Raw genomic sequence first — 15,035 nt, 5'->3', positions numbered from 1 at the left:
TTTTCACTAGATGCTAAGATCTTGCTTCTTTTTCTCTTATTTCTGCAGACAAAAAGGGCTCTTGCCTATAGTTTACTGGCATGGCAAAATTCTTGGAGTAGCCAAAATTAGCAAGCAAGGTACCTGTTAGGCAACTTGCTCCAATCACCTAACAGTTAAGTTGTTTGATGGGCTCTTGATGCAGGAGTGGATCTGAAGACCCAGGTTCAAAAAAAGGGTTCAACTGGATCCATTTTGGTTATTTGGATTTTTTGTATTTATTTAATTTGGATCTAAGATAGATCCAATCCAAAACCATAACTCAAACACAACTCAATAATCAATATAGATCTGAGATAGATCCGATATGACATAAAATCCAAAACAAGATCCTAAACTAAGATCCAAATTAAATAAATACAAGAAATCCAAATAACCAAAATGGATCCAGTTGAACCCTTTTTTTGGACCTGGGTCTTCTGCTCCGCTTCTGCATCAGTTCTCAAGATTGTTGGTTGCCATGCTGCTGCCTCGCGTTGGGCTTTTTTCTCTGTTCAAGCAACACTAGGCATGACTTTTGTTTTTTTTCGTTTTCTTAATGGTGCATGGATTTGTTCATCAACCATGTGGTCATGGGAACTTTTAACATAAAGTTGTGAACATTTCTTCTTGTTTTTTTCCTTTTGATTCTTATGGTGTTATGCAAATCAAGGGATAGATAGTTCAATGGACGTTGGAACCACAGAAAGATGTCAACAATCGAATGATCGTCACGGCAACATCTTTATTTATGGACCATTAGAGTATTTTGTTACACCAGGACTCATCTAATTTGATGATTCCTGAGTATGAGTGAAAGATTATCTAAACCAACGTTCTATGCAGATGGCTGACGTTACATTTATTGGGCCCACCAACTTATTAGACTGAACAGTGAACACTCAACTGTAGAACAAGGAAAAAAAAAGACCGCTTTTTGAGGACCACAAGAAAAAAAAAAAACGTGTAGACCTCTTTTTAAGTGGGAGTTTGCAATAACGAGTGAAGCGATATATCGCACAAACTTTGTGAGTTTTTCATATGTGAAGAGTAATAATATCCTAACGCAGCTGGCTATTTGCGGTTTTGGTCATCAAATTTTATTTTGATAAATTGTGGGGTATTTAGGAAAATACATCATTTTTATCGTATGGTCATTTTCCGTAGAAGTTTTGGGTTGCCAAGTGAGAGGTGTGCGAGTTATGGCACACGGATGACCTATGTGGACATGTGGTTCCGTTCATGTATGACCCATAACTAGGTGATGTATTTAACTTTCTAAAATGACACTATTAATGCTCATTTGTTTACATAACAGGCTACTCGATTTTGCAAGTTTTCAATTCATCAGGGGTTAAAGGGTATTGGAAAAAGAAAAGATAGATTTCTCTAAGGTGGCATTTGCTTGTCACAGAAAACTCCCTTTTTTGTGAAAACGCATCGACAATAGGTGTGCATTTCTGCAGGCCCAAAATGCTGAAACAAACAGGGGATGGTGGATTTGCATCGACGGGCATGACAAACTGCATGCTGGAACCCCCTTTTCTGTGGAAAGCGTTCCCATGGGGGGGGGGGGGGGGGGGGGGTTCCAATTTTGTTTCCACAGAAGAGGAAACCGCGAAGAGGTGCCACGGCTTCCTATTCTGTGACATGCAAATGTGCCTTAAAAGGAACCAGAAATATAAAGAAAAAAAAAACATTTGAAGCATTTACCTTTACCAGTTCCTAGTCCACTGACAAATTGAGCTGCCCCTGATATCTTTCTAATTTCTCTACTCAGCTTCTCCTTTGTTGGCCCCATTCAAGCCTACCACTACTAAAAGTGTGCTGCTGCTACTCCAATGGAAGAGAAAAGCATTATTATGTCAAAGCAAGAACAACAGTATTTTTCTTCATGTTGAAAATGGTGTAATGGGACTAACGGTTGATGACTGTGTTGGAGTAATGCATATTTTTTCTTTTCTGCATAGGTAGTTAATGATGACCTTAGTATTTGTTAAACTACATGGTACTGATGATCGTAGTTGAAGATCTTTAGTGGTCTCCAAAAACATTAGCTTTCGACAAACTTTATGAATTGTCAAACTTTATAAATGTAAATTATGAGTTTCATTATTGTTCTTTAAATATTTTGTGTTTAATATTATGCAAATTTTATATGTTTAAAAAAGACATAGGAAATTAGTATAGTTAGGTTAAAATCACATATATTCGTCATTGTTCACAAATATGTATTAATGGTTTGCATAAGCACAAATAACTGGTGGAAGGAAGCAAAAATAGTAGTATGTTAGAGTACTGATGGTTTGCGAAACCTGTATTCATTATGAGTTGTTTAATGAAATTATTCTTTGTATGTAATCATTTTTAATGAATTGCTTCAATGTCTTATGTCTTTTATGTATATCTTAGGTAGTTCGCGATAAATACTGATAAACCCAAAAAAAAAATATGGCAACAAAAAATCGTTCAAAACTCTATTTTCAGCCATAAGCAAGGAAGCAATCGTGATGCATGATGTACTTGTAAATGTCCCAAGTTATGTTTATATGTTTATATTTAATTTCAAGTAGCGGTTCTAATATGTACATGTTTATATTCAATTTTAATTATTGATAAGAACAGGTTGGTGAGAAAAGTTAAAGTGAGCTAAAAGAGTATGAATTTTATGAAGTTACTTTGATGGCAAGTGACATAAGTGTTAGGTTTGCATGTTCATTTGTTTGTTCTTTTGTTATGTTTATATATATACTCAAATGAATCTAATATGAATGCACAATATATGCGTCATTTAGCAAGATTCATAAAAAGACTTGAAAAATCCCACAATCGAGAATGAAAAAAAAGAATATGCCAAAGACCCTTTACCTTATGCCTTATTTCTTTGTGAGTGTGAAAAAATAATGTTTCTATTATTTTACTACCGACTAAAAAAAATATTGATTGGTCATAACAAATACTCACATTTAAAGGGTAGCAAAAGGGGGGGGGCTTGTGGATGCTTGGATGTTGATGACATGTCGTATCTTTGGTTCCCTATTAACTAGGGAGACAAGCACTGGGTTCTTTGAAAAATGAAACTGAAGGCAAATGAGTTCAAGCTGCATAATTCAATTCGTAGCACAACTTGCGCAGATAAGAACATCAACAACAAAGTAAGTTAAAATTATTTATTTAAATATAATCTTATTGCTCTCTTGTACTCAGTAGGTTTACTGTTTTGTTGTAAACTTAATTTTTTTTAGCATGGATGAGCTACGATTGTTACTTCGAGAGGATGGTCTCACTTGTGGATGGTATTCCTCGATAAGAAATTGAATAGTTATTTTATTTATATGTTTGTTAATTTAATTAATGTTTTGTACATATTATCGACTTGGAATATGATTGTTACATGTATGACTGTGGTATATTTGTTCTTTTATACATGCAATACTTGAGCAAAAATGATGAATTAACCTTCACCCAAGTATGTGTCTATATGTTCTAGTTTGTGATGTTTGTGGGAGGTAAGATATATTAAGTATTTGCTAATAATCTTTTTTTATAATGATGTCACAAAGTGCAAAAATCGTATGACCTCATTCTATAAGAAAATGAGAAAGACTGTTAAAAAGGAGGCAAAGAACAAAAAAAAGACTGCAACAGAAAACAACAGAGACCAAAAAGGTAGAGGCTACGAAGATGGAGGCTATAGAGATGGAGGCTATGGAGACAGAGGCTGCGAAAATGGATGATGCGGAGACATATGTTGCAGAGATGTGGGCAATTCTGGGTACTATATGTTGATTAATATTATAATTTATGAATTATTAAACTTGATATAAATTATGAGTTTAAATGTGTTATTTAAATCCTTCATGTTTAACTGGGCCAAAACTTATAGTTGATTAAATTTTTCATGTTTAATGAGATTAAATTTGTTAAACTTTATAAATTGTCAAACTATAAGGATATAAATTATGAGTTTCATCATTGTTCTTCAAATATTTTAGGTTTAATATTCTATAAATTTGTATGTTTAAAAAGGACGTGAAAAACATAGAAAATTAACATAATTAGGTTAAAATCACATACATTCGTTATTGTTTGCAATAATTTTTTATAGAGTTCCGCATGATCAAAATTCTTTCTTCGTAAAACTATTATGCAAAAGTCCCAAATTTTTTTATGTTTGCAAAACTTTTCTTAGGGATCCGCATTATCGCAGCTCTTTGTTGTGAAACATTTAGGTTAAAATCACATATCTTGTGTTGAAATCACATATGAGAAAAATGCTTATTGTGTATTGAAAATGTCCTAAATTTATTTTAAATCACATATATTCATCATTGTTCACAATAACTTATTTTAGAGTTTCGCATAATGTAACTCTTTGTTCGGCAACTATTTCGTGAAAGTACCAAAATTCTTTATATTTGTAAAACTTTTTTGCAAATTTTTGCATCCTCGCAACTCTTTGTTGTGAAATATTTAGGTTAAAATCACATGTCTTGTCTTAAAATTGCATACAAGGAAAAACACTTATTTTGTATTATGAATGTCTCAAATTTCTTTTAAATCACATATATTTGCCATTGTTCGCAATAATTTTTTGTAGAGTTCTGCATAATCGCAACTCTCTGTTCGAAAATAGTTTTGCAAAAGTGTCAAAATTTTTTATGTTTGCAAAACCTTTTTTGCGGAGTTTCACATTCTCACAACTCTTTGTTGTGAAATATTTAAGTTAAAATCACATATTTTGTGTTGAAATCACATCTCAAATTTAAATCACATATATTTATCATTGTTCACAATAACTAAACTTGGTTAAAAAACTCGAACATGTGTTTTCATTGAATATTTTCAAAATATCTAAACCTGCATATTTATGGATATTGAAACCAAAGTGATTGTAGAATTTATTCAAGTTGAATTTAGAGAAGATTTAACTTTAAAATCGCAAAAAAATAATAAAAGATATTGAAAATGAGCAAAATTTCAAGAAAAATTGTGTGCCAAAAATCTTGAAATTCAAAAAAGTAAGAGATTGATAAAACTAAAAGATTTTGATCCTGATTTTTATCCTTATATAATACATAAAGTTCTAGTTTCTTTTAAAGAAGCTATGACATCTTTAGATATTGCTTCTTGGGAAGAGGCTATAGAAAATAAAATAAGTTCTATCATAAAAAATAAAACTTGGATTTTGGTAGATTTACCCCATGATTTTAAACCTTTGAAATGCAAATAAATTTTCAAGAAAAAACTTTGACTTGATGGTTCTATTGAGAAATTTAAATCTAGATTGTTGATAAAGTTTTAAAAAGAGACCTAATCTTGATTATTTTGTCACCTATATTCTTGTAAGTATGATTGCATCTATTAGAACATGATTGTTTTGACATCAATTTTAAAACTTGATATTCATGATTTTGATAGTGGTATAAAAAATTTGATAATGTGTTTATAACATACAAATTTCATATTCATGATTTTGATAAATGCATATATAGAAAAGTAGAGAGTAAAAATGTTATAATCATTTATTTGTATGTAGATGATATGCTAATTATGAACAATAATATAGAATTCATAAATAATACCAAACATTTTCTTTGGTCCAAATTTGACATGAAAGATATAGACTTAGCTGAAGTTATTCTTGAAATTAAATCGACTAGACTTGAGAATAAATATAGATTAACTCAATCTCACTATATCGAAAAGATTTTGAGAAAATATAATCACTATAATTATAAGCTTGTTGCTACTCCATTTGATCATAGTGTTAAGTCATCGATTAACACTAGAAGAATTATATATCAACTATAGTATGTGAGTGTTGTTGGCAAACTCATGCAGGATATGATTGAAACTAGACTAGACATAGTCTTTTACATGAGCAAGTTGAACTGATATATTAGTAACCCAGGACCAAAGCATTGAGATGTTATCTATTGAGTCCTAAAGTACTTGAGATGAACTCTATACTATGAGATATTTTATGAGATAACTCACTGTACTTGAAGAGTACAATAATGTAAACTGAAATTTTGATTCCAAGGAATCATTATACACAAGAGAAATGATATTTACCATTCGATCTAGAGTAGTTGCTTAAAGATTTAAGAAGCAAACTATGATAACCCATTCTATAATAAAAGCACAATTTATAGCACTAGCTGAAACTAGTATAGAAGCTGAATGATAAACAAATCTCTTGATAAAGATACCATTAGAAAATAAGTCACACCCTTGATAACTATTCATTTTGATAGTTAAATGACTATTTATAAAATAAAAAGTAATATTTATGGAGAAAAATGTAGATATATCACTCTCAAACACAATTATGCAAATAATTTACTCAAGTAAAGAGTAATCTCTATTAAGTGTGTGAAGTCTTATCAAAATTTTAGGGAATTAATTGACAAAGAGTTTTTTTGTAAAAAATTATCTTTAAGACAATGAGAGAAATGTGGTTAATGCCTATTAAATAGTCAGTTCTGATAGAAACCCAACCACATGATATGTATCAAACCAAATCTAATGGTTCAATAAAAGGAACAAGTCACTGAGTGATTGGGTTGAGCACATATAGTTTTCTCATGCTCGAAACTTGTGTACAAAGGTTGAGTTCAAACTGAATTCTTAGTGAGATTTATAGGCCATATGATTGGGGTGTCTCAAATATGTTTATACCCTTGATGGATTCACATATGTGAATATAAAGATGGAGGTTGTCGTCTATGATACTTGGGCTATGATTCTAGCGCACTCAGAAAATTGGGATATAACACATGACTTTTAATATATGTCATTTATATACTAGTAGACATACTATAATCACCTGAAGTGAATGTGTATGTTGTATCTGAAAAGTCAATTAGGATTTTTAATTTAAAACTAACGCTAATGGGTCCCAAGCTGACTATGACTAAGTAATATTAATACAGAGGTTCAAACCTAAAATGTACCTTAATTTATACACTTGATCTTTGCGAATAGCCTCTTGAGTTTTCTATAATTTTGATCCATGTGGATGATTGTTCAGGTTTCGTCTCAAAATTATTGAGTTGAAACCTAGGTTTGCCTATTTATTTCTCCTACAGTAATTAAGTGAGTTTATCACTATTTTAAAAAATTTAGTCATAGATTGAAGAGTTGAGAAAACTTTACATGGTTTAAATAGTGTAGAGTTGCATTTATAGGTAAGGCCCATTGAGGGCATGTCAATTCAACTTTGGACTTTGGATTTGGATTTGACTTCGAATTTGTCTTTGGCTTTAGCTTTGGTCTGAGACTTGGATTTGGGTTTGGATTTAAGTTTAGGTTTCAGTTTAGTGCAGTCAGATCTGGTTTGGTTTGGTTTGGTCTTGGTCATGGTTATTCTTGGACTTTGACCAATCTTTTGTCTCTTAAGACAATTTTATCCCTAAGACCTTAACTGACTCATTTATAAGCCTTGATAGTTCATTTTTTACCAAGACCTACTCAACCCTAATATTGGAGTTGCCCTTAACCTAGTTCAGTGTTCCTGCATGCTCTTATTTGAACTTTTATGGTCCAACATCTATAGGTCACTTTATTTATTTTAGCCCATTTGATCATTGATTGGGCCCTCTTATTTAAACTTGTTTGTACTTACTAGGGCTATTTTAGACCTATTGACCATATTTTTCACTCCTGGTCTGTGCATGATCCTTCCTAGACGTTTTGTCCTTTATGGCTAGCTAAGGCCTTTTTATTGATAGTTGTTGGGTAGAAGCCTATATATGCCTCATCCCTCTTTTATTCTTCTGATTACTCTCAAGTGTTCTCTTTTCTCCTAGCTCTCTTATACTTTCTAGCTTATATGAGCTTTGTCTCTTCCTAGTGCTCTTCATGTTTATCTCTTTAGTGATTTCAGACATTAACTTAGTTAAGGCTTTGCCTAAATTGAGCTTAGAGTCTACCTAATCGAGTCAAGAGGTTATTCAAAATGTGATTTGTGTCGAGTTGTTTGGTCTTACCCAGTGCAGGGCATGAGCCGACCTTTGTGAGTAGGCAAAATCTCGGTTGCATATTAGGAGCAAAGTTGCATGAATACTCATTGCACTAAAGACTTAGTCCTATGTGGGTTGACCATCGCTTGAAAGGTACACATCTAACGCATGGGTCCACCCATACCTGGCTGAAGCTCAGTTGATATACTTAATGAGTTATTTTTCCAACACCTTTTTGGGCTGGAAATGCCTTGTAATGATGATTATCTTAAAAGATATTAGACCATTAATTTAGAGCCAAGCGTGTCATCCTCTCAATTTTATTTTATTGAATATTCAATTTGATATGCGACTCTTAAGCTTAATAGCTAATCAGTTCTCAGTTTACAATGGACAGTCTTGGTACCCCACTCTCACGTGCGTTTTTTGTCAGCTTTTTTGCTCCCAAGTTGCACTTTAGGTCAACCAGGGTGAGTCGCTACACTGCTTATGTAGAATGAGACGAATGTAAGGTCTACGGTTTTATATTCGTATATCAATTCAAGATCATTAACCCACACAACAACATATCTTTCTTGAAGTTAAAGAGGGAGATACTTTACAGTGCATGATGCATTAGAGCTCATGCCCAACTGTTGGATCTTGTGATCCTAAGGTCGGTCAGCGTATCTCATTCTAAATCTTTTTTGGTGAACACCGACGTAGTAGGGACTGGGAAGTGATTAAACAAATTGGAGAGAGAGAGCCAGATTGTTGAGAGCGAGGATAAGGTGAGGAGCAGTGAGGTCATGATCCCGGAAATCCCGACTGCATGGGAGGCATCAATCTGTGCACGGATTTCGAGTTTCTTTAAAAAATGCCTACTACTATATATTGTCGTCATAGGCTCGTAGGTCTTAATTTCAAAGTGGCTCTCGGCTCCCAAAATTTGAAATTAAAAAAAAAAAAAGAACAAAGAAAAAAAAACTCTGATTTGGCACAACTCTGAGCATCCTGCTCGTTCGATGTTTGTTTTTCTTTTATTCATCTTCAAATATACGTGTGTGACTCAGGAGGGATCCATTCATGTTGTAGTGGTTACTTACAAACGAAACCCATGGCTGTAAGGTCCAAACTTGGTGTACTCCCTGACGGATAAGGGGGACCTCAAGGGTTTTACCAACCGAAGGCCTGCCAATATTCCGTCGGTGACGAGTTTACCTGGAAAAACAAAAGAAGGCACGTGTGAGATCAGTTGGACACAACTTGGCCTGGTTGGCTTTGAGTTGCTGACTTGTTAATATGGTGGTGGGGTCAAATGGCTAAGCATGGAATCCGGATCGAGGATAACGTAGTACGTCGGTGAGCAGCTTGACACTCTCCCTTTAATAAACAAATAACAAATGGGAAGAGAAAAATAATGGCAGCATTAAAGAGGGAAAGATATATATAACTAAGATGCTCTTGTAAAATCCCATGGTTTCACCATTATAAAATATATTATAGATACCGAAGGAGCTAACTAAGTCACCCCTCGAGACGCAAACCCTCCTGCATCTTGCTGTTGCTCTCTCTCGCTCTCTGAAAAGGCCATCAAGGAAGGAAGAAGAAAGATGCTGTGTCTTGTTCTTTCTAGTTCAGGCTTTCACGTCCCTGGCATCATCTTCTACACGTGCATACTCTTACCTCTCTTTCGCATCGGGGACTCCATCTCCACGTTCTTGAGTGAGATCTTCTCCTGCAAACAACCGACAGATGGCTTCCACGTGGAGTTCTTTGAAGATCATTTGGACGGTGGTGGTGATGATGGTCCTAGCTTGTTAGAGAACCCTTTGATGAGGTACGACGAGTACTCGGGGAGGAGTCCAAGGAGCGAGGCCCTGTGCTCTGTGTGCTTGAAGGAGTTCGAGGGTGAGGAGAGGGTGATGGTGCTCAAGAGCTGCAGCCACGTCTTCCATGACCATTGCTTGAAGGGTTGGTTTCAAAGCAATCACCTCACCTGTCCTCTCTGTAGATCCGTCTTCTGTAGAGTTGACGACTTTTGTGGAAGAAACACTAGTTTGTGACCATAGTTTTTTTTTTTCTATATTCTTTTCTTCTGCTTATATTTTCCTTGAGGACAAAAGAAAAACATGGTTTTTTTTGTTCCAATATTTATGATAGTAAAGCATGATTAATGAATGATGGAAGTGTAGTGAAGCTTGGTGAGCAAGATATACCGGTGAATGATTATTTCAAATATTTGGGATCCATCATTCAAAAGTATGGAGAAATTGATGGAGATGTAAATCATAGGATAAAGGTTGGGTGGATGAAATGGAAAAGTGCTACTGGAGTGCTGTGCGATCGTAGAATGCCATTGCGGTTGAAGGGAAAGTTTTATAGGACGACTATTAGACCCGCTTTACTATATGGTACGGAATGTTGGGCTGCCAAGAGACATCATATTCAAAAAATGAGTGTAGCTGAGATGCGGATGCTTAGATGGATGTGTGGAAATACAATAAAAGATAAGATTCGGAACGAAGAGATACGTAAGAAGGTGGGTGTTGCACCCATTGAAAATAAGATGCGAGAGAATCGTTTACGGTGGTTTGGACATATTCGGCGAAGGCCTAATGATGCTCCAGTTAGAAGGTTGGAGAAATGGGAAAATATATTAGTTAAAAAAGGTCGGGGTAGGCCTAGGAAGACTTGGATGGAGATGATAGGAAAGGATATGAATGCTTTGAACCTCACCGAGGACATGGCGTTGGATAGAAATGATTGGAGGAAAAGGATTCATGTGGAAGACCCAAAATGAATTTCTTTTTTGGTTCATATCGCTGACCCCAATTGTTTTGGGATGAAGGCGTAGTTGTTGTTGTTTTGTTTGTTGTAAAGCATGATTAATGAAGACATGATGATGATGGGCACGGTGATTGGTGGTCACTGGCGATGATGCTAGCAGCTCTGGATAGAGAACGAAGCCACCAATTGTACTTTCCAAGGACAACCTAACAATCATAATATGCCATGGTCAGACATGAGCAGGCCCATGTGATGGATTGGTATCGATTATTATCTGGCAGAGAAGTAATGATCACTATGGTTAAGTGTCTTTTTTTTTTCTTTTTATGACGAGGAACCCTTGCCCAAGCTAGGAAACCCCCCGGTGGGAACTCAACCACCCTGCCCTAGGGGAGGGTGTTGCCTGTTCTCCCCCCTAAGACTCAATGTTTGCTACCCTTCGTGCACACTATGTATATAAGCACGTGGGGCTCATATTCTCGTGTCTATCAGCATCACTTAGCATCGGAGTCTGGTGTGATTGCAAAGATTTAAGTACCCTTTTCTATTATTCTCGCCGTGAAACGATGATTCAAAAAAATGATAAAAATATCTTTCATTCAAAAAAAAGAAAACGATTGTTCAAGAAAAGGACAAAAATATCCCTTCTCTAGAAAGTCAAGTATGATGTTAACTCTTCAAAGTCCAAACGTTCCGTTTTTGCCCTAAACAGTAAACTTTTGCACCATTTACTGTAACAAGAGCTCCCTTTGACGACACAAACTTTATCGTTGTTTGCTGCCACTGGAGTAGTAGCCTTTGTCGTCGTCTCGAATTGAGGTTCCCGCCTTGGTTTTTAGCTTGTGTTACAACATATTGTCGTCTTCTCGTTTCTGCCTTGTGTTACAAAATATTCCCGAGTTTGCAATCGACTGGTTCGATCATTGGTGGGCGTCATAGGGGCATTTGTCAACCATCTTTTTTTACAATCTTCTCTTCTTTTTCGTTGTCGTTAGGCATTATGGAAGAGAACAATGATGCACAAACATTCTAGCAAGTGCCATTAAGGCATCGTAAGTACCATTCTATGTCTCATGCTATTGTTGAAGAACGTATGTCATTGCGAGTACCATTAAAGTGTTGTTTTGTTATTGCAGGTGGATCTTATTGTGATCATTGCAAAAAATTTCCTTTTGTTTCCTCTCTCTTCTTTTTCTTCTTTTTTCTCTTCTTTTCTATCTTTTAATTCCCCTTCAAAAAAGAAAATAGAGGCTAGAAAAGAAAAAAGAATGATAAGAGGGAACAAAGAGGATTTTTTTTTTGCAATGATCACAACTCGCTTTTTTTTACAGAATTGGAGCTCTCTTAGGTTTTTGAGGATTACATCATCCTTCATTTTAGAGATGTCCTGACTTTTCTCTCTCTCTTTTTTTTGGAAGGGTATGTCACAAACTCCTTCAACTTGGAGATGTTTTGATCCTTCTTTGTCTCAGGGATTATCTTGATGATATTGACTCATTGGTTGAAAATCTCTTGATGATAGCAGAAATTAAATATCTTTTAGGGTTTGTCGGGAGGTTTGTCGCCTTTGCCTTCAACTTGGTAGTGATCTGAACTTTCCCTGGAAAAATCCGTCACAAACTCCTTCATCTTAGAGATGATCCAAATCTTCTTTGGCCCTGGGGGTCTAACTCATCTACCAGTCTTCAACTTGACGATGATTGAGAGATCTTTTTTGCAGATATTTAATTACAGCTTAAATGATTGAGGAGATATGGAAATTGAGTGGATATTCTGTATCACCCAGGATATTTCGACTGCCTTATCTTTATAAGAAGGATCTTTAAAAAATGTGTCATTGACTGCAATCAATATCGATCACTTATGACTTTGCAACAATATTGAATTTTCTTTGCTGGCCATATCGAGGATTTATTTTTTATCCTTTTAGTTGGCCAATAGAAAGATTTTGAATTTTGAATCTTTTTTCGTGAAAGCTTTGCTCTTTCAGAAGTAATGTTGAATGTATATTGAGGTAAAGATTTTGTGCAATAAAAATTTTGAAATCAACAAATATTTAATGACAAATTGGCAAAATGTTCTTGAAATCCTTGGTGAAAGCGAGCTTTTGAAGCACGACTCAATGCATCTGTTGCAAAAATTATCCTCTCATTTCCCCAAAGGAGAAGATTCAAAATGGTGTAAACACCCCAAATTTTCCTCATCCATGCTCAGACAACCCTCCTCGTGCAGTGTCAACCCCGTTAGGTCAGTGTAGGAGTCAAACCTCGAGTCTGTTTCAGAAAATCACCACTTTACCCATTTTTATTAAGAAAATTACCATTTTACTCCTAGGTCATCCCAGACCCCAGTCAGTCAGAGTCAACCAAGCTCGTTGGTCAGTTCAGAACAGTTAGAATATCAGTCATTTCAAGCTCATCTGAGGTTACAATGAACATACAATTTTCATTTCTGACCATTCCTGCCAAAATGGGATCATTTCTTCAGAAATGAGCTCATTTCTCACTCAAATCCAAGTTAATTGTCTCTGAATCAGTCATTCACAGTCAGTCATATTCTCCAGAGTCTAGTTTGAGTTCACCAGGAGTTTAAGTGCTCCGATTTTAGTTCAAAACCATTTCCAAGTGTCTAGGAGCCCATTTTTGCCTGTTTCAGCTCTTTCAGCTGAAATTGAGCTGAGTCTAGTTAGTTGAGCTAGTGTTGGAGCTTTGATTTTAGTTCATCTCAATATTACTGACCTTTGTTCTAGCCCAAACCCAGCTCCTTCCACTCTTCCTCTCTTCCTTTCCCTCTTCTTTCTTCCCTCTTTTCTTTCCTCTTTCCTTTCTTTTCTTCCCCTTCTTTTGTTCTTTCCTTCCCTTCTTTCCTTTCCCTATTGCCCCAACCCATTCATGTAAACCCTTTTCTTCCCTCTCGTTGAAATCTTTTTCCATTAAAAACTTAGGAAGAAAATATTATTTGGCCCTAAGTTAAAAAACCAAAAAGGGAGGAAGACTCTAAGATTCACGTCTCTCTCTCTCTCTCTCTCTCTTTTGGCTGCAACCCTCATTGCTACACCTCTACCAGCCCCTCCAAGGCCCTTCCTTGGCAGCATCTACCAGCTACTGCAGTGTCCTCAAGTTGGTGCAACCACCACAGCAAGTCCATCACTACAACGGCAGCCTTGAAGTAGCATCTCCAATTGGCGCCACTTCTTCCAAGTGCACCTCCAGCCACCTCCAAGTAGCCAACCTCCAACAGTTCCAGCAGCCGATCACCTCCATTAACAGTAACCTCCATCATCTTCATTGTTTCAACCATCAGTTGTACCGAATCACCGACCCCAACCCCCCAGCTGGTCCAAGGTAAATGTCCTCTTCTATTTCATCACTTTATATTAACTTTGTTAAAGCCGTGCGATGATCATCCTTGACGCCCATGAGAAGGAAGCCTTTAAGCCTTACTTCATGAAGACAACGTTAAGTGTATTCAAGGTGTGGATTTGCAGTAATAAGAGGTTTGCTTCAAGGGTTTAAATGTTAAAAGATAATGGATCCATCTATGTTATACGTTAATGCTACATAGATGAAAGAGATTCATTCACTCTATGAATTGGATCTTCTATCTTTGTAGCCAAAATAAATAAATATTATTCACACCTCCCTGAGATTTTCTTGAAATTTTGTTTGAGGCATAGATTCTATGTTTTAGTCTTGCTTTATCAGTTTGTACGTGTTTTATTTACTTAGTTAGTTTCATTGAAATAAAGTTATTGGTTTATAAGTTTTGGTTTTAGATATTCAGCCCCATCATTATTTCATGCATGATTTTTATTTATAAAATTCTAAAAAAATTAGGATAGTTATATTATCTTATCTGTGACATCATGTCAAAAGTTTTGAATCCATTCGAATTTTAGGACTCTATTAAATGAACCAAACTCTAAATCGAGTTTTCTATACTTTGGAATTTCCAAGTTCTATTTTAGCAGACTTGTCAGCCTAAAATCCCCTAAATGGGAGATCCGAATCTCCCCCTAAAAATTGCAGTAGGTTCACGGTGAAATTTACTAATTTTATAAAAATTTTGAGATTTTTATAAACAGATTTGACATCTGTTAAAAATCATTTTTCCTAGACCATTGGGAAAACCACAATTTTCTTTGTCACGGTATAGACCGACCCTAATGTGATGTGTCTACTCAACCCACAGCTCGAATGCAAAAACTCTTAACATAAAAGTTGTTTTAACCCTTTTCCCTGTCATTTCCCAAAATTTGGGAATTTTTGGAAAAGTCTACAT

General features: G+C 35.5%; 1 protein-coding gene across 1 annotated transcript in view; it reads right to left on the bottom strand.

Moving 5' to 3' along the window:
- Positions 1–9,074: 9,074 nt before the first annotated feature.
- Positions 9,075–15,035, bottom strand: part of PHOT2 (phototropin 2) — a 249,196-nt gene continuing 243,235 nt past the window's right edge. Inside the window, exon 24 of the mRNA XM_090019848.1 lies at positions 9,075–9,185. The gene's annotated coding sequence lies outside the window, so the exon portion shown is untranslated. The remainder of the gene's footprint in view (positions 9,186–15,035) is intronic.

The sequence above is a fragment of the Nuphar pumila genome, chromosome 10 (assembly GCF_984573655.1).
Source record: "Nuphar pumila chromosome 10, dmNupPumi1.hap1.1, whole genome shotgun sequence".
In the NCBI taxonomy this organism is placed as follows: Eukaryota; Viridiplantae; Streptophyta; class Magnoliopsida; order Nymphaeales; family Nymphaeaceae; genus Nuphar; species Nuphar pumila.
The sequence above is the reverse complement of the archived record's forward strand: the minus strand, read 5'-3'. Positions and strand labels throughout refer to the sequence as shown.